We start from the raw sequence: 25,793 nt of genomic DNA, 5'->3' as shown, positions 1-25,793 counted from the left end.
AATAAGGGAGAAAATACCAGTGATGTTATTTTAAAAAATACCACTAGTAGAAAGGAAAGGCCTGTCAAAGACAGGAGAGAGGGACAGTACCAATAAAGGTAAAAAAATTAAATTACCAAGGAAAAGGGTGGGAAATAGGCTTAGGTTATAGGCGACAGTAAGAAAAGGCTAACTTGACTAAAAATTAAATAATTCTGAAGAGAAACTGTCTTAAAATTAACAATTTTCTACTTAGCTTTGAGAGAGATGGCTAGCACGTCTGAGTAGGAACACAGCAAATGAGATCTTGAGTAACTAGGAGAGGGGCATTATGGGTAGGTATTAGCTGAGAGTTTTTGGCTTGCGCGAGCTGGGAAACGGCCGTATCAGTTCCGAGGACGGAACCGAGGTCCTAACTGTAATGAAAGAAAAAGAAGTTATGTCTTACCATAACGTTCCATCTGTATTGTTGATCCTCGTTCAGTCATTACACATGGGTATCGGTTCAGAGCTCGGAACCGAGCCGGCCATTTTCCAAGCTCGCGTCAGCTTCAAACTCTTGAGCTAAACTCTTACCCACAATCCCCCTCTCCCTGTTACCTCAGATTGAGTTTGCAAGTTAAAGAAGGTAGAGGCTCCCTCTGGTCAAATAAACTAAGAGAACCGGATGGAGAGATCCACTAGAAACCACAGGAGGGGGAAGGAGGGAGGGTCATAATGACTGAATGAGGATCAACAATACAGATGGAACATTATGGTAAGACATAAATTCTTTATCCGATAATGTTAATCCTCGTTCATTCCTTACACATGGGACAGAATCCCCAGCTACCTCTTTTCCTGGGAGGCTCTCATGGAAGGACATTCCTGAGCACCATAGAACCGAAAGATGCTCTTCCCCTGGAGGCCAAATCCAATTTGTAATGATTGATGAAGGTATAAGGTGTAGCCCAAGTTGCAGCTACACAGATGTCATGTAAAGAAGCTCTGGCACGGAAGGCAGCAGAAGTTGCCACCGACCTTGTTGAATTTCATGGTAGTAGGCAATGAGATATTACGTTGTGTGTAAATAAAGGTCACACAGTCCTTCACCCATCTAGCTAAAGTGACCTTAACAGCAGCAAATCCTAATTTAGGTCCAGAAAAGGCCAAAAATAACTGGTCAGATTTACGAAAGGGTTTAGTCCAGTTTAGGCAAAAACAGATTTGCCTGTGTACATCTAGGGTATGTAGGCAATACTCTCCTCTGTTTGAATGATTGGGAAAGAAAACTGACAATTCAATGGCTTGATTAATGGACATTTCAGAGATCACTTTAGGCAGAAATGACGGATTAGTTCTCAGAGACACTCTTATCTCTATGAAAAATCAAGTATGGACTCTTGATACATAAAGCTTGAAGTTCAGAAATATGTCTGGCAGAAGTAATAGCGACCAAAAACAAGGTTTTCCATGACAAATACTTGAGGTCGCAAGAAGAGGCTGGTTCGAAAGGTGCCATTGTCAGAGCGTGTAGAACTAATGATAAATCCCATGGTTGAATAGGTTCTCTAAAAGGTGGCTTCAGATTATTCACAACTTTTATGAAGGTCTTGCACAATTTATAGGACATAAGAGAGGAATCTTGGACACCCTCATGAAAATTAGAAACTGAAGCCAAATAAACTCTAATGGTAGAGGCCAATAGACCCGACTGAAACCCGACTGAAACAGTTCGGCCAGATAGTCTAGTATTAAATCGACACTGGTGCTGAAAAGGGGTCTATTTGTTTATCTTTCAGTCAACAGGTAAATCTTTTCCATTTGCTCAGGTAAGTAATTCTAGTGAAAGACTTATGAGAAGCAATGAGAATATCACGTACTGGTAAAGAAAGATCATTCTGCCTGGCAATCAGGGGAATTGGAGTAGCCAAGCCGTTAGCTTCAGGCTGTTCAGGTTGGGATGAATCAGGTTCTGTGGGTGTGAGATCAGCTCTGGGGTTGGATGGAGAATCCATGGTCGATCTAGTAGGTGAGGCCAAAGGAAGGGGAACCAAATCTGTCGAGGCTAATATGGTGCTATGAGGAGCACCTTGCTCTTCAACCACCGGGCTTTCTTCAGAAACTGGGGAATGAGAGGAAAGGAAGGAAATGCGTAAAGAAGACCAGAGGGCCAATCGTGGACTACAGCATCCCTGGGTGTCTGTCCCGAAGGGGGAATCAGGGCAAAGTAGTTGCTGCATTTGTAGTTGGTCGGGGATGCAAAGAGGTCGCAGCAAGGACGGCCCCAACGGTGGAAGATCTCCGCCGCTATCAAGGGATTCAGGGACCACTCGTGAGGTTGAAAAATGCACCTGCCAAGTCTGTCTGCTGTCATGTTGGAACTCTCGGGAATGTGCATTGCTAGAAGAAAACGGTTGGTAGCCATCGCCCATTGCCATATCCTCATGGCCTCTAGACAAAGGGGGTAAGATTTGGTTCCACCTTGCTTGTTGATGTACCAGACCACCGCCATGTTGTCTGAATTGCAATTGTCCCAGACAGCAGCAGGAGATGGAATGCTTGCAACACCAGAAGCACCGCCCTCAGCTCTAGAACATTTATATGCAGATGGGCCTCCAGTTGGGACCAAGTGCCTTGGACTGTCTTTCCCTGACATGGCCCCCCACCCCATCAGGGAGACATCCGTGGTCACTGTGGCCTTGGGTTGCTGGGGGGAGAAGAGGCGAGACCATTGTGAGAGATTGTGGGTCATCCACCACTTTAAATCCTGTTTGCACCTGTGGGTTACTCGAATCATGGCTGAAAGAGGATGCTGAAAAGAATACCATTGGGTGTGCAGTAGCCATTGTAGAAGCCTCATGTGAAACCTGGCCAGGGGAACAATGGTGATGGAGGCTGCCATGGAACCCAACAGCTGTAGAACCGAGTGAGCCGTGGATTTTTTCCTTTGAAAGGATTGGGATTAGTTTTTGCTTTATCCTTAGAATTCTGTGCTCTGGAATAGCAGCTCTGCAGTTTTTTTGTGTCCAAGATAACCCCTATGAATTCTGTTGACTGAGATGGGGTGAGATTGTATTTCTGCCAGTTTATGGTTATGCCTAGCCTCTGAGCAGTGAGGAGAGAGTATGCCAGGGCTTTTTCCAGTAGATGTCTGGTGGGGGTGGAAATGAGCCAGTCGTCTAGGTATGGAAACACCTGGAATCCTTGAAGTCGCAAGTGAGCTGTGACAACTGCCATGCACTTTGTGAACACTCTGGGGGCTGTAGGGAGTCCGAAGGGCAGTACTCGGAACTGGTAGTGACTGGCTCCCGCGCAGAAATCTTCTTGATGGCCTGTCCACCTTTATGTGGTAGTACGCATCTTGAAGATCTATAGAGCACATCCAATCATCTTTTTCCAAAAGTGGGAGGATAGACTGTATTGTGACTATGCGGAATTTTTGTACTCTCACAAACTTGTTCAATACACTGAGATCCAAAATTGGTCTCCAGTCCCCGGTTTTCTTTGGAACCAAAAATAGTCTTGAGTAGAATCCGGATCCTATCTGGTCTGGAGGGACAATTTGGATGACTCTTTTTCTTAGCAGCTTTTCTATCTCTAGTGCTGCTTCTTCCCTTTGACTGGGTGGAATGTCGGGAAGATTTTTTGAAGGGACGGGACAAAGATCGAAGGGGATAGGATAACCTCTGGTTATGATCCTTTGTACCCAAGAATCAGTGGTGATGGTTAGCCAGGCAGAAGGGTACAAGGAGAAACGTCCCCCAACCACCTCCAGAGGAAAGAAGTTGGGCCGCTCTTCAGGAGCGCTGGTAGGATTGACCATGGAAAGAATCCCTGGAACCCTGGTTACGCGATCCCCCTCTGCCCTGAAAGGAGCATCTTCCCTGCGAGTTTCCCACTCTGCCTCTGGGGGAGAACTCGGCCTGTGTGTCACGGAAAGGACCCTAACATTTCTTGAACCATATCTTCCCACTCTTTTGGTTTCAGGAGAAAGCACGTTGAAGGGAAGAATAACGGACACCTACGGAAGAAAGGGTCTTACCATCCTGTTCACATCTGGCCAGTGTGCTTTTAACTTTGGGCCCAAACAACGAGGAGGGTTCAATGGGGGCATTAAGAAAAGAAGACTTAAAGGGTTCTGCGAAGTTGCACAAGCGCATCCAGGCATGTCATCTCAAGACCGCAGCTGAACCCGCTGCTCTAGCTGCTCCTTCTGATGCGTGAGATATCAGTCACATAGAGGAGTTAGATACAGATTCAATGGTGGCCAGCTGAGAGGCCACTTTGTCACGGACCTCATCAGACACGGCACCAGCCAAGGTTTCAGAGAGCTCAGAAACCCGATCCCTTTGAAGCCTGGTGAAATGTGCCATATAATTCAGGGATCTGATAGCAAAGGTGCACTTCTCTATCCTGTCCAGGGCCCGGGACTCTGTTAGGCAGATGGACAGTCTGGCTTTCTTCTTCTGCCAGATCCTTTTTTATTGCGGCCCCCACCACCAAAGCATCCACAGAAGACCGTTGGACCAATGGGGATCCGAAGCAGGAGGGGACAAGATCATATATGGCCTCCAGGGAATAGCTTTGACGGTATCAGGAGACTTCCAAGCACGCTGCACGATGAGCAGGACAAGTTCATCGGCAGGTGGAGTAACCCAGGAGGTAGGGGGCTGGGTGCAAAAGGCCTGCAGGAACACAGATTCCTCAGAGGTCAGATTAGGGGACTGCCAGTCACCTCTCTGTTTCAGGATTTCAAGGATATCGCCAAAGGATACCTCAGAAGGTGACCGAGGGGATCCTTCCCCCTCATCGAAATCTGTGTCTTCGGTGAGGGACTCCTCTGTGGAGTCCTTGTGCTTCCTCTTACACAAACTTTTCCGGTGGACCTCCTCAGCGGGAGAAGCTGGAGAAGACAGTGGAAAAGGGATTCCTGAGGGAATATGTCCTGCGGCCCTTGCACCCGGAGTCTGCTAGATGCGACTTGTGGAACCAGTGTACCAGAGGAGGGCGAAGGTATAGACAGTCCGGTATCGCCAGCAGCAGCAAAAGCCTTCTCCATCAGTTGGAAGGCTGGTCCACCCGAAGAGGAGTGTATGTCTAGGGTAGGGGACACCCTTCCCCTAAGTGGCTCAGCCTGCCAACCCGGACTCCCTGGACGGCTGTGGAGCAGCAAGCTATGCATGTCACAGCTGACATCCTGGGACGTAGCAAAACTTTCCTGCCACAAAGGCAACTGCGGTTCCTTAGCGAGATCCATACAGGGAACTGCAGAAGGGGAAGGCTGTGCTATATCCATGGACTTCAAAGGCAATGGAGGAGAATAAAAAGGGGTCTTTGGAGATGGGTGATCACCTCCCAAGGAAGGATAGTTCCTGAGGGGTGGGATACCTCTGGCCAAGAGTACCTGGTCCACAAGACGCAGCACATCATGTTCGGAAAGGCTTCTAGTGGACCTCATGGTGACTGAGGGAGAAACGGGCCTGTCCACAGAAGAGGCAGACTCTGTGCCCATCTTATCTGACCGCACAGAGGACAACAGTGCCAAGAAAGACTGGACTACAGTTGTCTGCACCAAAGAAGTCATCGGTGCCGAAGTCATTGTCTGCACCGATACAGGGATCGGTGCCAAAGTAGTTGTCGGTGCCAAAGCTGGAAGCGACAAAACTGGAGTCAACAATAAAGGCCTCAGTTCCGAGGAAGATCTTGGAGCCGATGCGGTCAAGGTCTCTACGCCGACTGAACAGTCGGTGCCGATACAGTGGTAATGGTCTGAACCAAGAAGCCCCTCGGTGCCGATATACAGAAAGCTGCAGGAGAGGATGGAGCCGAAGGCCTCGGTGCCGAAGGTCTAGCCATCGAAAGCACTGGGGCTGACAGAGAGCTCTGGAGCCAAAAATTTTGCCTTTTTAGGTTTTGGTTGGTGAGAGTCCCCAGCCGGGGATGAAGGCAAGGCTTTAGCCTTCATAGAAACATCCATTTTCTTATGGGCTCTAAGAGGGGTTGAGACCTCCGACCCAGAAATAGCCTCTGAAAAGGGAGATTTTAGAAGTCCCTTCAGTATCAGCTTGTTTTTCCTTTCCAACAAAGTTCTATTAGTAAAAGTTCTCACAAATAGTACAAGGTGGTTCAACAGATAAATGGGAAGCTCCCAAACAATAAAACACACAGAGTGTGCATCAGAAGTAGGCAGTTTGTGTCCACAATCAGAACATCACTTAAACCCCGGACTACCTTTTTTTATCTGCCATGACAGCAAATTAATTAACAGAAAAGTACGCAAATTAATTAACAGAAAAGTACCAACAATGGTACAAGAGTACCCGAAGGTATGAGAGAGAAAAGGGAAAAAGATTACCAACGATGGTAAAGAGGGAATACCTCGCGGTAAAAGTAGTATGAAAAAAAACAGAAAAACCTGAGGAAATTATGAACGCTAGATGCGACAGGGTAAGAGAAAATAAAATATCAACTTTTCTGACAGAAAAGTAATTAAACAACAATTGACTGTACTTAGCTCAAGAGAAGCAGCTTGACACGACCGGATGACAACGCGGCAAACGAAATCTGAGGTAACAGGGAGAGTGGGATTGTGGGTAAGAGTTTAGCTTGAGAGTTTGAAGCTGACGCAAGATTGGAAAATGGCCATATTGGTTCCAAGCACGGAACCGATACCCATGCATAAGGAATGAATGAGGATTAACAATATCAAATCAAAGATTTACGACATCAGATGTCTTCCTTTCTTGATAAACCTGCTTCTATGAGACTACCTCTCAGACAGATTCCTCTCTCTCAAACACTGTTGCTGGCCTTTCCTGTTTGGCAGGAAATTACGACAAGCAGGTCCTGCCCACAACTCACAAGGGCTACAGAATGGTGTTAGGTTTCTTCTTCCCATTTCAGGTATTTCTCAGCCTCCTGATTGCCAGTTGCCTCATTTTCCGCAGTCTTATCTCCCAGGACACTAGTCAGTCAGTTCCTCCTTACCAGACGGAGAAGGATTTCTATCCAAGGATGTTTATAGCTGCCAAGAAGGCGGCTTCTTGGAGACATATTTTAGATCTTTTCTCTCGCACTTTTCTGAAAATGTACTCTTTCAGAATGTTAACTCGATAGATCAACAGTGGAACTAGTCTGACAAGTCTTTCTGGTTTCAGTAGATTTGATAGTTGCTTGTCTCCATATTCCTGTTAATCCTCTTTTCAGGAAATCTTTACAGTTCTCAGTATTTTCCACACTTTAATCAGTTCTCTGCTTCACCATCTGGTCTTTCTGCATCTTCCCAGGATTTACTGAATGTCAAGCCCCTGTCATAGCATTCTGCAGACTTCATGGTATTCAGATTTTTATGAGTCTCTATTGCTGTCCTTTTCTCGCTATGTATATTTTTCAGTTTTCTAATTTATGCTGCTCGGAAACCTTAACTTTAGGCTTTTTTCTACTCAGTTATGAAGAGGTTTATCAAGCACTTGTCATAGTATGATAACAGAGCTTTTAAAATTCTTAATCTGTTAGCTTTATTAAATCTGCTCTGTTTCCAGCCTGCACCAATTCACCCCTCATTATACAACCTGGTTGATGCTGAACTTAAGTGTGGACACCTGTTCAACATAACACACAGCAGGCTAGAACGCTTGAGCTCAAACAATCCAACAGTCTCAGCCTCTCATGCAGCTTCAATTACAGGAGCACACCACAGCTCCCAGCAAAATAAAAGGACCCTACTTTTTTCTGTAGGTGCCGTGGGATCTTTTACATCCACCACAGTGACCACCAACTCAAGCAGATCAGACGTTGGTTTAACATTTCATGTAAAGTAAAAAAAGAACGCACACCCTTCTGCAACAAAAGGCATGTGTGTTGCCTGTTGTGCCACTGACACAGCCAGTTTTCATAAAACTCGAATTTATGGTCTGACCCTAAATAAAATAAGTATTTGATGTGATAATCTTCAGATACAATATGCCTACCACAAACCCATTTGTTAACAAATTTAGAGACAGAAGACTTAAATTTACCAATGTCTAGTAAGGTAAGCCACGACACAGCATACATTTTTCACTGCACATTGAGAGGCTAGCATTGTAAGGAGTGCAGAAATTAAAAGACAGGCTGTTCTGGGTCTACAAATTCATAAATACATATTAGAATTACATACATATGCATAGCACCCTAGCACTTAATTTTTGTCCAATAATCGTTCGGATAAGGTCAATTATTTAACTGCCATCAAGATCAAGATCTGCATATACATGTCTTCATGAAATCAACCATTTTCCTAAACTTCCGTAAGATTAGAGCTAATGAACCTAGTAAAAACTGCAGTTCAGGGTCTTTCAATGAGCAATTCTAAAACAACTACTGTGCACTAAAAATAAACTAAAAAATAGGTGCTTTTATCACTTGGGATTTAGTCCTCAACACATGTGACAGCTACTTAATTTTATGTGCAACATTTTGACATCCATTTTTTCTTTTATACTGCATAAATTTTGTTGTCAGCTAATTGATTTTATTAATCGGAAACAGGAATCATACTACCAGAAAAAAAAATTCAACAGAATACAGGGCACAGTAAATTATCCACCACACGTCTGCTAAGTTAAACATTTCGAGCATCAGATTAAAAGGTCTTTAGAAATCGGACTACTACTATCTACTAGTCTAGTGTAATGAAAAACAGAGACTTGGGGTAGCCCCCAGTTACCAGCTCAATACCCCCCACTGTCTTACTTGTTCACTTGTGCTCGTGTCTTACCTAGCTAGCATCACACATCGTCGTATGGAAGAATTTGGTCCTCTCTCAGTGCAGGGAAATATGGCTTCCAGGCAGCCATTCTTGCTGCCACAGGAGTGGGAAATGACAGCTGTTAGCCATCAGCCAAAGCCTCTTCCACTTACACTCCTGAATGTTATGTATACAATTCAAGCAAGCACAAACTTCACTGGCACTATTGCCATCTTAAAACGTGTTGCTCCTTTCTGCAGGCTCAGCAAACTTTATTTGTAATTTCTTATTGTATGTAGTAATACATAGGGATACTGTACTGCATTTTGTGGAAGACGTAAATACTTTAAAAAAAAGACATAGCAGGTTTATTATCTAATTCTGAATAAGGAACAGCACCTGACTAAGACTTTGCCGACAGTTGCAGTCTCTCTTCAAAGGAATGCATCCTACTCCATCTACAGATAAACCAGCAAGTACACAAGCAATTATTTAGTTTCTGTAACTGCAAGACAGAATTACCTACCAGACAGCTTAGGATCGTTGAAACTTCTTGCAAAGGAAAAATGCTGTTTTGAGATTGTTCAAATGCAAACTCTAACCCTGATCACATGTTTTCACTATGCAAAGTCACAATGTAAGTGGCACCACAACCGTTATTACTTTGACACGAAACTGATAACTGTAATCCTGCAGCTCTATGGTATTCTCTATGGTATTTTCTAAAAGGAATAGCATGCTCTACTTCACTTATTGCCATACATGGAACAGGAGAAAAAGCAGATCTTGTCTGTAGAGCACTGCTGATTAAAACCAAATTTTCTTACAATTTTAAAGGGCATTGTTTCTTACCTGACCCTGGGATCTGAGTAAGTGCACCCACTGACTGTTTCACACAGAAGTGCACAGGTTGGCCACATTTTTCTCCCCATGGCCCACCATCTAATAGTTCTCACCTACTGCAGGGGCTGCTAGCTTTACAGGTTTCCAACAACACAATTAATTTTACCTTAAAAGTTAATTCATAACCTTCCAAACTGCAAAACTCTAGACTCACACCAAACAACTTTATTAAACACTGCCATAGATGAAAGTCAGAGATGTGTGTTTTGATATCATTTGCATAGTTTGTCAGATATATGTCTGCAGTTCTTTCAAGTACTCTCAACTATTTCTACTGTGCTGTACATCATTTATGTCGGCCAAAGATTGTCAGCCTAAGTAATCCAAAGCCGGCCAAAGATTGTCAGCCTAAGTAATCCAAAGCAAATTTCAAGAGAAAAAATAAGAAAGACTCCAAAAGACAATCATAAGGCCTTTTAGCTATATATGTAGAAACCTAGGAGGAAACTCCCAGATATGCTCAGAACTAGTTCAAAATGATGATGTGATTACATCCTACAGACAAGACAAACATAACATACTGGCTGACAGGTTCAGTGCAAACACCTCACCCCCAAAAAAGAGAGATCTCTATACCAAAATTGATTGCCCCCCCAAACATCTCCAGCGTGAGAGTGACTCTCTCTCTCCCAAAAAAAAAACAGCATCCCATGGGGACTGGTGGTGTCCCAGTATGTGTGTCCACCACTCTCAATGAATTAAACCCACAGCTAGGACAGGCTGTTTAATCAAAGTCTTACCTCTGGATTCATTTAAGCAGTGCCTGATGGTTGCTGCTGTGAAAAACACGGCAGCACCAAGGCCATGCACCCACCCTCCCAATTACCATACACAAGCTTTGCCTTATCTGCAAATCCATGGAGATGGAATGAGGATCATAAATAAAAAAGACATTGGGAATTTGTTGGAAAGAGACCACCTTTTGGTTTGTTAACAAGGCTCATGCCTTCTAATAAGCCTTGTTGACTGAAGGCCAACAGTCACAGTCCCCACGCCAAGAGGAAGGCAGTCCATGCACCTCCATCTGGCTAAGGCCTTCTTATCTGGCTCCCACTCACCCCACTTATCATTGAAATAAAATTGAAGAAAAACCCAGCTGTTAAATGTTACACAGGGGAGTCCAGGCTGGCTCACTGCTGAGTGACCAGTTGCAGGTCAGAGTTGCTGGCCATGTCAGACTCAAAGCCCCTCACAAGGGAAGTGTCCCACAGGGTCCTCAGTCCTGAGTCTCTTGTTTGGCATCTGCTTTGATGTACAAAGCACACACAGACAAGGTTATGGCTGACAAAGTTGGGCCATGACTGCAAACACATAGCATAAAGTGAAAAATCCTGTAGAGTAATCCTTCAGAAGGGTCTCTCATAGAGAGAACCATAGCCAGAGTTAAACCATGCAAATGTTAAATGCCACTTAAAATTAGTAGTCAAAAAAAAGCAAACCAAATACCATTCCCTAGTGCTAAGCACACTGGGCATACCAGAACACACAGTTTCCAGGAGATAGGACCTGGGGACCCAGTAGTTAGATAGTCTCCATTTGAACCCACATGTAGCTAAAGTAGTTAGGAAGACCTTCTACATTTATATCAAGGAGAGATTCTCATCTAGATCAGATAGATCAGGGAGGTTCAAGTCTCCCTTTGGAGCATCATCATCCCTTTTGAGATTGATCTGACAGCCATCCTGTGAGCATGACCCCCCACACTTGCTCTCTGGAAGGGAACTTGCAAAGAAAACAGAAAGGTATGCTGCCCGTCAAAAAAGAACTCCACTCACCTCAAAATTTGCAGCCCTATTCCCCTAAGCCTACGAGAGAGGAGACCTATTGCCAAATGTGAATACAAATTCAGAAGTGACACCTTCATTAATAACTTTCACCTCGAAAACCTAGATCCATCAGATAGACTTCACCTCTCTCGATCAAAGATCTCCTAGACCTATTAATGGGAGGGATTTGGCAGGGATAGAGGGAACATCCTGCAGTGTGTGAGGAGATATACAGGCATCGCAGCATGTCTATGAATACCACAGGAGATTGTTCAAGATACCCCAGATAACCTCTGGATACCCCAGTTTGGAGACCCCACAGCAAACACCTCAGTGTCACTTTCTAAAAACCAAGGCACAATAAAATAAATAGCCTAGTTAGTACCAAGGAACTACCGGGGTGCCTAAAGACAAAGGTTTTAGTATGTATACACATATATAGAAAAGCACTATATACAGCTATAAATCGAGACAAAGCAGACTTGGAACAAACATCACTATCTCAGGTATTCATACAGAACCCCACCACTTACTTTAAGGATGCGGTAAAACAATGAGGAATGATTTCATCATTTGGTACTTGCATGTCTCTGAATCTCCATTAAACTACCATGACCATGAGATCAGATCAGCACTTCCTGTGGTAGTTTAACAGTGGTGGCAGAAGCATCACTCTAAACAAAAGCACACCACCATTCACTCTCCCACACACAACAGACACTTTCAAACAAACACACACGTACACACATATCCCATACCAGTCTCTGTGTGGCAAGAACATACTCAAGGTTTCCTTTTTGCTGCCCTCATACATCACGGATGATTAAACTCAGGTAATAAGGACAGACATTAGAATTTCATACTTCTTATTGTGCAGAAACTGCACTGCAATACTAGACCTGTTGCTCTCTTAACTTTTCAAGTGACTCAAAATCACATACATTAAAATTATCCATAGTGTTGTCTGGTGTTCCGCCAGTCTTTGTACTGAAGCCTCAAGTCACCACAATGGTCACACCCCCATACTTCTCAACTGTATTATAACACAAACCCTTACTAATTTGTGAATTAGCATAGTGGGTTAATGCTGATATTACTTATGCCAAAAGGTGCAGGGTTCGTAGCCGCCCCACCTTACAAATGTATTTTTATTATTTTAAATTACTTATTTTTTATAACTTGGGTAAGATTTTCCCTTGTGTCCAGTGGTGGCACAGTGAACTAATATCCTCTGTGAAAGGTGGGAGGATGCAGAGGTTCAATCTGTTTTAATTCCTTTACGGCAAAGCTATTTTTAGCATCCTTAGTGTCTTATTACTCATCCGACAACATCTTCCTTTTTCTCTCTCTCTTTTGTAAATGCCTTTCAGGCTCAATATGCAGAGCCACATTTCATTGCTGGGGTCTCTATTGGTCCCCTGGTTTCATGTTTCTTTGCTGATAAGGCACAAGCTTCAGAACGTGTCCCTGGTGGCTACTGCCCTCCTCAACTCATGTAGTTGTAGTCCTCTCTAGTGACTAGTGCCCCCTCCCCTACTCACATAGCTGTAATTCTCCCCCCAACCCCAGTAGTTGTAGTTTTTTTCTGATGGCTAGTGTCCCCCTCAACCCATTTTTGTGGGATTTGCTCTTTAATCTAGAAGTATGACAGCCACCCCAATCCACACTTACTCACAAAAATACAAGCCTATCTGTAACAAACTGTGCTCACTGGCACACTCATACATTCACCCATGCATGTGCATGCACACACACCACTACCTAACATAGCCCTCTTCACTAACACCCCCCCCCCACTGCTACCTCCCAGGCACCCAGTATCACTACTACACCACTAAACTCCCCAGCAGCTATCTCTACCACAATGGACAAGCATTGTTTTTTTTTATCTTGAGCAGCCATGCTAATCTACGCAGCTGAGCGATTCAGAGAATCAATTGGCTGTATAATTACCTTACCTCTGGCAGTTCTGCGTTAAGGGCATATAGCTAATTATTATAAGCATCACCCCTGGAACGCTACCTTATTACGCATCAAGGATGTAGAGACAACCCATTGTGGTTCTACACATCTTCATGTTGCAGCACCACGGTAAGGTTGTGGAACGCTTCCTTACTATGCATTAAGGCGGCAGAGACAACCCACTGTGGTTCTACACATCTTTGTGTTGGTAAGGTTGTCTTTGAATCAGAAATGATTACAAAGAAGTGCACACTTTGCAGTAACTTTTCTGAATTTAGTACCATATCTAACAAAAGAAGTCAAGCAATACAAATATCCCTTTGTTAAGTTGCAGCGTCCATCACTGCTTGACTAATTTCCATATTTAATGATGCAAGGCTCTATGGTTCTGCCTAACAATAATCCATTTTATACTGCACTACAACGGAGGTATACAGCAAGCAATTTTTTTAAAAAAATTGCACAACGACACATTTCTGCAAACACAAACACTAAACCAGACTTTGGTGGCATGCATACATTCATATACATTCCAGAACAAGTACAAATATGACTCTGTCATTGTCTATGCTGGTGTGAATGATCTGAGCCGTACCTCTCTGGACTACATGGAAAGAGACATGGAATAGCTCTCTGATCATGTAGCCCTGGCCAGTATGACCCTGACCCCAAGTAGCATCCTGCCCTCACCAAGAATGATACACGGTATAAAGAAAAAATTATCAATTTCAACAATTGACTAAGTTTCTGGTGTCATTCAAAGGGGATCCAGTGTCTGTCCGCCTGGGATGACATGCTCGACAAGCCACGCTGTTTTGCTAGAGAAGGCTTGCGCCTGTCACCCTTAGGCTTTCTAATACTGGCCAAGGCTCTTGCCACCCCCATAGTGCCTTTTTTAGGCAAGGCTCAAAAGACAAACCCACCGCCGTAAATAGCACAAGTAACAAAAAACTGAGGGTAATGCTACTCAATGCAAAAAGTCTAAACCTCAAAATGCACGCACTCGAGGCACTCCTCTGTATGGAGAAAAATCGATATATGTGCAGTAAAAGAAACCTCGTATAAGGCTCCAGAGAGCACCCCAGCACTACCAGGCTACAACTCATACCATACATTTCGGTCACAGAACCCGGACTGAAATACAAAAGGTGGGGGCGTATCCATGTTCATCAAGGATTCCCACACCTCCAGGTTAGTGGCACAGCACGATGCTTCAGAGATCACCCACGTGCAACTAGCAACGGGTAAAACTGCGATTCAAACTGTAGCTTGCTACAGATCACCCACCATGTCCCAGGACCCCCATTCCACGTTTCTGGAAACACTGGGAAACATAAAGGTCCTACCAAACATCCTAATATTGGGTGATTTCAATTACAAAAACATTAACTGGGAGAACTACTCGAGTACTAACTCCCTTGCCCAACATTTCCTAGAATTTATAAACGCAAACGCCCTGGATCAACTGGTCAACACTCCCAATAGAGGTGACAACATATTGGACCTGGTCATCACCAACATGGGTGACTGGTGTTACACACCAGAGGTCAACCCCTCGCTGGTTAGATCTGACCATAAACAAATCACTTTGGATATCCACATTCCACCCCCACCCCCCAGAGAAGGAAACCACTGTGAAAAACTTTTCAAAAGCAAACCATGTTACTTAAGACCAAGGTGGAAAGTTTCAAAGCCCCCATGCTAAAGGGTAATGCTGTCCAAGCTGCAAAATCTTTTACTAATGCATTCTATGGGCACCTAAAAGAATGCATGGATCGTGCTATCTTCAAGCAAAACCAAGACTCACTCCTCCAAGAAAAGGAAACCAGTCTGGTGGACTCCTGCCATAAACAAGCTACAGAATAGAAGGAGGAAACTAGAACAGAAAAGAGTAAAATCCCAAGAAGGGAAGACATTCCTGATCAGTATCAGCAAGAAACTACAATCCCTCATAAAATCATCCAAAGCGAGCTTCGAAAGAAAAATTGCCAAGGACTCCAAAGATAACCACAAGGCATTCTTTAGCTACATCAAGAATCTAAGTGGCAATGCTCAGATCTGCTCGGAGTTGGTGCAGAATGGCACAAAATACACTGAACCGACCGATATCGCCAACATCCTGGCAGACATGTTCAGTGCAAACTTCACCCCCAAAAGGGCCCATAACCATACCAGAAGAATGTAGAGCCCCTGAAATCACAGACACTCGGGTTAAAACAGCCCTCTCCAAAGCCAAAAACACAGCATCAATGGAACCAGACAGTGTCCCAGGCTGCCTTCTACACGAGCTCAAAGACGAACTAACCCCTCACCTAAACACACTGTTCAAACTCAGCCTCTCCACAGGCTACGTACCCATAGAGTGGCACACAACAACAGTCATTCCACTTCACAAAGGTGGAGCCACAACAGACCCCGGGAACTATCGCCCTATAAGCCTGACTAGCTTGGTCTGCAAGGCTATGGAGCACATCATCATGGAACTCATTAACAGAGACATTGGGAACCTCCAAACACTGGACCCTACCCAGTCCGGCTTTGTTAAGGGCAGATCATGCCTCCTAAACCTGGTGGACATCTTTGAGACAGTTACCAAGGCTATAAAAGAGGGAAAGGTGGTACACACAGCCTACCTAGACCTCGCAAAGGCCTTTGACACCATTCCCCATTCTGGTATTATAGATAAGCTTCACCAGCCTGAACATAAACCCCTGTGTCACAAGATGGGTTGCCAACTGGCTCATGGACAGAACCCACATGGTGAGACTTGTGGGAGCTAGGTCCAACTCTAAACCGGTTACAAGTGGCATTCCCTAGGGCTCAGTTCTAGGACCCCCTCCTGTTCGGCATATACTTCTCAGAGGTACAGGCAAGCAGAGGAGGACTATGGCTGACCAAGTTCACAGACGACTGCAAACTATGGGCTATAACTGACTCTCCTGCTCACACAGACATCCTCCAAAGGGGTCTCACTGAGAAAGATACCTGGCGTCAAAATGATGGCCTCAAGCTAAATGCCAAAAAGTGCATAGTCATCCCCTTTGGAAAAAACTAAGTACCCACAAACTACCACATAGATGGCAGTCCCCTAAATACAGAAAACGTAATAAGGGATCTGGGGACCCAAGTAGATAGTAATCTCTCCTTTGATAATCACATTGCCATAGTGGTTAGAAAATCCTTCTATGTGGCCCACCTAATCACAAAAGGGTTTGCATCCAGATCATAAGAGGTCATTGTGCCCCTCTACTCATCACTCATCAGACCCATCATACAGTACAATGCCCCATTTGGGATGTACCTTAAAAGACACCTGCAACAGCTGGAAAGACCACAGAAGTACCTCACCAAGAGGTTCACTGGCCTCAACCAGATGCCCTATGCAGCTCGACTGAAGAAACGTCAGCTGTATTCGGTTGCACACCGGCTACTCAGAGGTGATCTCTGCCTGACATACAAGGTCATGTCCAACCCAGAATTGATGGACATGCTCCACCTAAAGAAAACCTTAACCCTCGAGCCACACGCTCTAGGGATCTAAACCTCACCAAAACAATAAATAGGATGTGCTGGAGGAACAGATTCCTGTCCCAGAGACTTCCCATGCTTTGGAACAAGATTCCAATCTACATTAGGCAGAGCTCCTCACCAACACTCTCAAGATAAACCTTGACGAGTGGATGGGATACAGAAAGTTTACCCCAGGGATCACTTTAGTGGCTCTGCTGGACAAAGGCACAGGGACCTAATCTAAGGGGCTGGCGAAAGCCAACACATTCTGGCAAGGCTTATAAATGCCTTCGAGCGGATAGCCTAGTACCTACCTATGAACCTACATACACATATACACACAAAAATATACATACATACATACATACATAAACACACACACGTGCACGCATCCCTATAAATTGATCGAACACATAAATGCATGAACGTTCCAAGATCGAACCCAAACACACACACACACGTGCAAGCATCCCTATCAATTGATCGGACACATAAATGCATGAACGTTACAAGATCGAACCCAGAAGGTCAAAAACCTGAAACCTTGAAAGGAATGGGACACACACACCACTGCTTTTTGCAGGGGCAAGCCTCCCTGCCCCCCCCCCCCCTGCTAATTATATATCTCAACTCAGGCATCTCACTACAGTGGGGAAAAAAGTAAAACCTTGATCACACACAGTAAGAGTCAATTCCTTTCGAGCTTCCAGGTCTTGATGTTTCCTGGCTCAGTCTTGCAACATTCGCTCATCTGAATGTTCAGTCAATCGAAAGGGACCCATATATACAAAGATATACATATCTATACACGTTTGGTGTCTGTATCAACTAGGGATCACAGCAATTAAGCTTTCTGAAGGCTAGTAAACACTACCCTTAAGAATCAAATCTGTGGATTTAAACCTTACTCTGCCCTTGGTTTTTTGTTTTCTGAGGAAGACTCTTGCTCCCCCATTAACTTGTAGCCAATATTCTTCCTCTGTTTACCTGCAAACCTACAAAATAAATTTGCAATATACTCTTCAATTTGCTACCTTCTGTCAAACTACTTCTCCTCACTCACTTTTTCAGATATACTACTCCAGTTGTGTCTAACTTTCTGAGATACAGATCACAAACATATCACACCTAACTACTGGAAGATCTACAGCCACCTCCACATCATATTCTTATAGTTTTCATAAAAAAGTGCAGTACCTAACTTTCAAGCTCTCTTAATTCCATTTACATACTTAGTTCTTTTTTACATCAAAAACCTGGCTCTGCAGGATTTAATTGTTCACCCACTTTTGTTTCCATCCATCCAATAGTTTTGCTTAACATATGTATATACTATGTATTCTAGATTGCTCATCTTAATATCACAACTTGTTTGTGCCTCCAGTCTTGGCATGATCTGAATTAACAGTTTATTATTTCTGCCTGAAAAGAAACAAGTTAGCATCCTCAAACCATCCAATATGCCTTCCCCTTTAAATGTCACCCTATAAGGATTTAGTACTAGAAGTATAAAGCCCAGTGTGTGGCCAAGCCAAACATAACACATTCTACAATCTTTCTTCCCATATTCTTCATTCTTCCCTATCTCTGTTATACATCTGTTTATCTTCTCCCATGTCACAGGGAAAACTGGGTGCACTGCAGACATACAACAATGCCTCATAATGTATCTACTCTTTATTTATTTACTTTATTTTACATTTGTTAACCGGGGGTGTCTGACTGAGCCGAAAAGGCCCTTTTTCAGCAGAGGCCCGGGGAGAAAAGCTCCACAAAGAAAAATTACAGACACATTTAGTTATTGAGACATGATCAGTATACACACAAATTACAAATTACAAGAGACATGTTTTTACAGTGGTATGCAGCACATAAACAGTTACAGTGGATAGAACAAACAAAAAAATATTAATTTTAAAAATAAAGGTAATTAATAGATTTATGGTGTACAGCTGAAATTTGGAACATAGGTAGAATACATACATAGTACACAGGTACAGTACATACATTGTAGATTAGCCAGTGTTTGTGAGTAAGATTGAAAACTATTATCAAGTGCTCTAGATTTAGTATGTATATGATATCCGCTTTCATTAGCCAGGGGAGCAATCATGGCACTGCCAACTTTGCTTGGGATGTTGCCTGATGAGGCCTTTAAAGGAGGCTTTGGATGATGTGTTTTGAATGCTAGTAGGGACAGAGTTCCATTTTTTAGCCACTGAACTACTATATAGTGCACCTCCAAAGCTATTGTAGCTGTTGGTGACTTCTAGTAGTAGTTTGCTTGATGATCTAAGAGGCCTTTTGGCCAAGTGATGTTATACTAGGTTTTTGAGGGCAGGACACTTATTGGGGAGGTAATAGATAGAATGACAGAAGCAGAGCAGACTGTAGGTTAGGAGGTTGGGCAGTTCAAGCCCACGGAGCTGTCTCAAAGCAGTACAGTGATGAGTTCTATTTGAGCAATTTGCAGCAAAGCGGGCAATTCTGTTATAGCAGGCTTCCATTTTGCTTAGTTCAGTTTTGTTGAGATTAGTCAGAATGGGAGATACATAGAGTAGGTGGATAGAAGTTGGGAGCGAGCAATGGCCGATCTTGTGTTGTTGGTAAGAAATGGTTTGATACGGTAGAGTGACCCCAGTTTGGCATGTACTTTTTTAATAGTTAAGTTGAGATGACAATGCATTTATATTCATATATATATATATATATATATATATATATATATATATATATGTTCATAGATGGCTATCTGCCCTAGGGCATTTATAAGCCTACCCAGAGTGTGTTCGGCTTTCGCCACCCATTTTAAATGAATTTTGCTATGCCCTTTTTCGAGGTTAGTATACTGTGCCTCTGTCTAACAGTGACACAGAAGTGACACCTGGGGTAAACCTACGATCTCCCATCCACTCATCAAGATTCCTCTTGAAGAGAGGAAATGAGGGACTCTGCCTAACCTGGACTGGGATTTTATTCCAGAGTGAAGGGAGCCTCTGGGTTATAAATCTGTCCCTCCAGCATGTCCTATTTATTTCAGTGCTGAGGTTCAAGTCTCTCAAGCGCGTAGCTCGATGGGATTTGGATTTTCTGAGGTGCAGCATGTCCATTAATTCCGGGTTGGACATGGCTTTATACGTCAGGCACAGATCGCCTCTGAGCAGGCAGTATGCCACTGAGTAGAGCTGGAGTTTCTTTAACTGGGCAGCATATGGCATCTGTTTGAGCCCTTTGATCCTCTTGGCGAGGTACTTTTGGGGTCTGGTAAGGTACATCCCAAAAGGGGCATTGTACTTAATTATGGGCCTGATGAGGGATGAGTAAAGAGGCACGATGACCTCCCCTGATCTAGATGTGAATCCTTTCATGATTAGGTGGGCTATATAAAATGTTTTTCTAACCACTTTGGCCACGTGGTTTTCAAATGGAAGATTGCTATCAACTTGGGTCCCCAGGTCCCTAATTACTTCTTCCGTACTTAATGGATTACCACCTATGTGGTAATTTGTGGGCACTTTGTTTTTGCCAAAGGGGATGACTATACACTTTTTGGTGTTTAGCTTGAGGCCATGGCTCTGGCACCAGTTGTCTGTTTCTATGAGGCACTTTTGTAGGATGCTTGTGTCGGCTGGAGAGTCGATTATGGCGCCTAGTTTGCAGTCATCTGCGAACTTGGTCAGCCACAGTCCTTCCTTGTTGGCCTGTACCTCCGAGAAATATATACCGAACAAGAGAGGTCCCAGGACTGAGCCTTGTGGGATGCCACTTGTAACTAGTTTGGAGTCTGACATGGCTCCAGCAATTCTAACCATGTGGGTTCTGTCCTTGAGCCAGTTTGCAACCCATCTAGTGACATAGGGGTTTATATTTAAGCTGGTGAGCTTATCTATAATGCCCGAGTTGGGTATTGTATCGAAGCTTTTTTCGAGGTCCAGGTAGGCTGTGTGGACCACCTTCCCCTCGTCAATGGCCTTGGTGACTGTTTCAAAGAAATTGACCAGGTTTAAGAGGCAGGATCTGCCCTTAACAAAGCCGAACTGGGTAGGATCCAGTGTCTGTAGGTCCCCAATATCTTTATTTATGAGGTCCATGATGATCCTTTCCATAGCTTTGCAGACCAAGCTAGTCAGGCTTATGGGGCGATAGTTTCCAGGATCTGTTGAGGCACCACCTTTGTGGAGAGGGACCACTGTTGCTGTACGCCACTCTTTGGGTACATATCCTGTAGTAAGGCTGAGACTGAACAGTAGTTTTATGTTTGGGTTTAGCTCTTCTTGGAGTTCATGTAGGACGCAGCCCGGGACACCGTCTTGTCCCATTGATGATGTGTTTTTTGCTTTGGAGAGGGCGGCTCTTACCTGAGCATCTGAGATGTCAGGGGGGCAGCACTCTGCTGGGATAGATATTTGCCCTTTTGGTGGGGGGAGTTTGCGCTGAACCTGTCAGCTAGGATGTTAGCAATGTCTGTGGGTTCGGTGTATTTTTTGTCATTTTGGACTAATTCTGAGCATATTTGGGAATTCCCACCCAGGTTCCTAACATAACTAAAGAAAGCCTTGTGATTATCCTTCGTGTCCTGTGCAATTTTTCTCTCGAAGCTGGCCTTAGACGATTTTATGAGTGCCCGTAGTTTTTTGCTAATACTGATCAGAGATGCCTTCCCTTTTTGGGATTTTGCTCTATCATGTAGTAGCTTCCTCCTTCTATTGTATAGTTTGTTTATGGCTGGGGTCCACCAGACAGGACGCCTGCCTTTGGAGGATTGGGTCTTGGTTTTATTTGGGATTGCATGATCCATGCATTCCTGAAGGTGTTCATAGAATGCGTTTATAAAGGATTCTGCGGTCTAGGCCGTATTTTCCACAGGCCCGGGGGCTTTGAGGGATTCCACCTCGGTTTTGAGGAGTGTGAAATTTGCTTTAGAGAAGTTTTTCACTGTGGTTTTCTGGGCAGGGGGTGGGGTCGGGATGTGAATATCCAGTGAGATTAGTTTATGGTCTGATCTTACCAGTGAGGGATACACTTCTGGTCTGGAGCATAGAGCCCCCATGTTGGTGATGATCAGGTCCAGTATGTTTTCCCCTCTTGTGGGAGTGGTAACAAGTTGTTCCACAGCATCTGAGTTTATAAATTCTAGGAACCTTTGGGCTAGGGTGTTGGAGCTAGAGTAATGCTCTCAGTCTATGTTATATATATATTCATGCATTTCGTAGTAAATTTGTTAAGAATAGCATTTAAATACATAACTTATTCTTTGATCATGTCCAGCCAGTGAGTGAGTGGGCGAGATCGAGAGTGAGTGCAACTGTGTGTGTGTGGGGGGGGGGGCATATAAAATAAAAAGTTGTTAATCATTAACACACACTAACAGTTTACACGTGCAGACATTATTACAGTCAGCAAGAAATGAACATAAATATGGGTCATGATGTTAATCTGACTAGAAATATGAAAAAACGTGTCACTGTACGAAATATCTGTCAGCCTGAACAAACAAGGGCACGTCATACACAGAACACAAAATTAAAGCAATTTTCCATGCGAACAACAGCAAAGGAAACAATCCACATTGAAGTTCATTAGTGTGTGACACCAGTCTTACAAAGGATGGAGCATATACAAGGATATAGGAGAGATAAATAGGACATCCCACAATGCAAAATCAGTTATCAGCTCAACACGAGTGGAAAAGTATGGTTGCCCCACAGTCTAATACAAGAAACAAATACCATTTCAGCTGATAATAGAAAATTTCAAATCTCCTGTCACATCAAACCATAGCTCTCAGCCTTCCATCTCCAAAACGGGGGACAACTAGCCCTCATAATATGGAACATGTACTAACAGCTTACTGACACCCCCAACTAGAAAAGTCACGATGGTTAAAATATGCTGGTTTTGCTCATAAGATCTTTTATAAATTAATACGATTCTTTTCCATTTACCATGAATACCAGTTAAAAATGCGGAACACTGAATGTGTGACAGAATCTTTCAGTGTGGAACTTTGAGGAACGTGAACTTTTAAGACACCCAAATGGGAGACGTCCCCCATAATGAGGTAACATTGACAGGTATGAATTAATCTAACTTTGAGACAGTTCTTAAGAGAGATCTCCAGAAACGCTCAAGGACCACTTCCAAAGGAGTCAAAAGTGTATTCAATGATTAAAAACTACAGTAAATAACAGTGTATTTTAAAAAGGCTGCTATAATATAAATAGAATAATAATTTCACTTACCTAGTGACTGAAACAAATACCCCACTAAAGACTTTGGGGATTTGGCAGTTTCACTGAGAAACATAAACTCCCCTTAGACTTCGCAAGAAGGCGCCGCAAAATGCGTCACGATTTCGCGACAGCATTTAGTCAATTACGACGGTTTTTGTTGACAGTAGCTGTATGGGGAAGCGTGCGTACTGTATTTGTTTCATATTTCACATTGTGTGGGCTTTCTTTTTTTTTTTTACAATTTTTAAGTAATTGGATGATTACTGTTTCGTGCTTATGCGTGTAGTATGTCATTTTTGTCAGTGAACAGTTGCACTTGTCTTACGATAAAATTAATGCTTGTTGCTTTTATTTCTTTGATCCTGCATGACCCATTTCAGGGTAGCCGGAGAGCCGGAAGAGTACAAGACAGAGAAATCAGAAAGTGTGCTGTAGAAAACACTTTTTGGCATTTACGTATGGGAGCTATATCGATTTGCAAAAAAAAAAAGTGTTGACGGTTTAAGATTTTTTTCCTACAATTGTAGGTGTAAGGTTGGTGGCAAGTGTTCTGTTGTGCCACTGTACTGTTCCCACCGCCAGGATTAAACTGTTAACGATTTTTTTCTAATTTATTTTGGAAATAGTTGATGTTAAGAAAAACGTCAGCACACCGGTCCCACCCCCTCTGACTTATTAGTAAAAGTTTAGACTGCGAAAAAAATGCAGGAAAATACGTGCCTCGTATTTCACCGCAATGTAACAGACCCCTGAATGCAACTGGTGCAGCTCCTCGATCTCAGACACCCGGAATTACTCATACCTCTCAAGTGTACCTCATTACAAGGAACGTACCTCATTTGGGGTCTTAAAAAGTTGATGTTCCTCAATGTTCCACATTGAAATACTCTGTCACACATTCAGTGTTATGAATTTTTTAAGTGAAATCCATGGTAAATAGAAATGAATCATTTTAGTTCATTAAAAGATCTTCTTTATAAATAGAACCAGCATATTTTAACCTTCCTATGGCCTTCCTAATTGAAGTCGTTAGTAAGCCATTAGTATGTGTTCCACATTTCGCCCATTTGTTCCACATTATGAGGGCAAGTGTTCCTCATTTTGGAGATGGAAGGTTGAGAGCTATGCTCATGACCACCTGTCCTGGGACCAAATACAAAATTTTCACGTTGCCTGAAAGAAGATTGGGTGTTGTTTTACAACAGTACACCCCATGCGCAATAGCAAGGCCCGCCCAACAGTTTGCACATGGCCACAAAAAAAGAAGCTATGTCTTACCATAACGTTCCATCTGTGCTGTTGATCTTCATTCATTTATTAATGATGGGTAGCTGGCCAAATATCAAGCTCGCGTCAGCCAAAACACTCGAGCCAAAGTCCTACCCAGAATGCTCTGCTCCCTGTTACCTCAGATCAAGTTTGCAAGTTGACAGATAAAAGTAGAGGCTACCTCTGGTCATAACAGACCTACAGTAAAGGAGTATATGAGATCAATCGGGAACCTCCGGATGGGGGACTGAGGGTGGAAAGTAATGAATGAATGAAGATCAACAACACAGATGGAATGTTATGGTAAGACATAACTTCTTTATCTGATGTTGTTAGTCTTCGTTCACTACTAATGGGACAGAGTCTCCAGCTACCTGTATCCCTGGGTGGCTCTCATGGAAGGACATTCCTGAGCACCATGGAGCCAAAAGAAGCTCTACCTCTGGAGGCCAAGTCCAATTTGTAATGAAGAATAAAGGTATGAGGTTTGGCCCAAGTCACAGCTGAGCAAATATCATTGAGGGAAGCCTTAGCATGGAAAGCTGCTGAAGTTGCCATAAATCTTGTAGAATGTGCTTTCACTCTGTGAAGCAAATTGATGTTTTTGTTGTAGATAAAGGTAATACAATTTCTCAACCATGAAGCCAATGTAACGTTTGAGACAGGATTACCTCGTCTAGATCCAGAAAGGGCCAGAAACGGTCTGATTTACGGGTAGATTTTGTTCTGTCCAGATAAAAACATAATTGTCTATGAACATCCAAGGAGTTCAGGCAATACTCTCCCTTGTTAGAGTGGTTAGGAAAGAACACTGGGAGATCAATAGATTGGTTGATAGACTGCTCTGACACCACTTTTGGTAAAAAGGAAGAATTAGTTCTCAGTGATACCCTATCCTTATGGAAGATAAGATAGGGAGGTTTAATGCATAAGGCTTGAAGTTCTGACAGGTGTCTGTCTGATGTGATAGCAATTAGAAACAAAGTTTTCCAAGAGAGATATTTCACATCACATGTAGGCGCAGGTTCAAAGGGAGGGACTGTTAGAGCTTGCAGAACCAATGCCAAATCCCAAGGTTGTACCGGTTCTCTAAAGGGAGGTTTTAGGTGGATAGCCCCATTCAAGAAAGTTTTACAGGGTCTATGTGACAAGTGAAGAATCCTGAAAACCAATGTGGAAATTTGAGATGGCAGCTAAATGTACACGAATAGTAGCGGCAGACACCCCAGAGTGGAAAAGATGTGATAAGTAATCCAAAACCACTGAAACTGGGGCTGACAAGGGGTCTAATTGTTTATTCACTGCCCATAGAGAGAACCTTTTTCTATTTATTAAGATAGATTAGTCTGGTGGACGATTTATGAGATGCAATAAGAATATTGCGCACAGGGAACGAGAGGTTTTCCTGCCTGGCAATCATTGGAAGTGGAGAAACCAAGCTGTCAGATTCAGGGTTGTTAG

General features: G+C 43.4%; 1 protein-coding gene across 1 annotated transcript in view; it reads right to left on the bottom strand.

Annotated features, from left to right (window-relative positions):
• CDK11A (cyclin dependent kinase 11A) overlaps positions 1 to 23,186 on the bottom strand; it is a 2,038,318-nt gene extending 2,015,132 nt beyond the window's left edge. Inside the window, exon 1 of the mRNA XM_044061756.1 lies at positions 23,073 to 23,186. The gene's annotated coding sequence lies outside the window, so the exon portion shown is untranslated. The remainder of the gene's footprint in view (positions 1 to 23,072) is intronic.
• Positions 23,187 to 25,793: the final 2,607 nt, after the last annotated feature.

This window comes from Protopterus annectens, chromosome 2.part0 (assembly GCF_019279795.1).
Source record: "Protopterus annectens isolate FY-2018-M chromosome 2.part0, PAN1.0, whole genome shotgun sequence".
In the NCBI taxonomy this organism is placed as follows: domain Eukaryota; kingdom Metazoa; phylum Chordata; order Ceratodontiformes; family Protopteridae; genus Protopterus; species Protopterus annectens.
The sequence above is the reverse complement of the archived record's forward strand: the minus strand, read 5'-3'. Positions and strand labels throughout refer to the sequence as shown.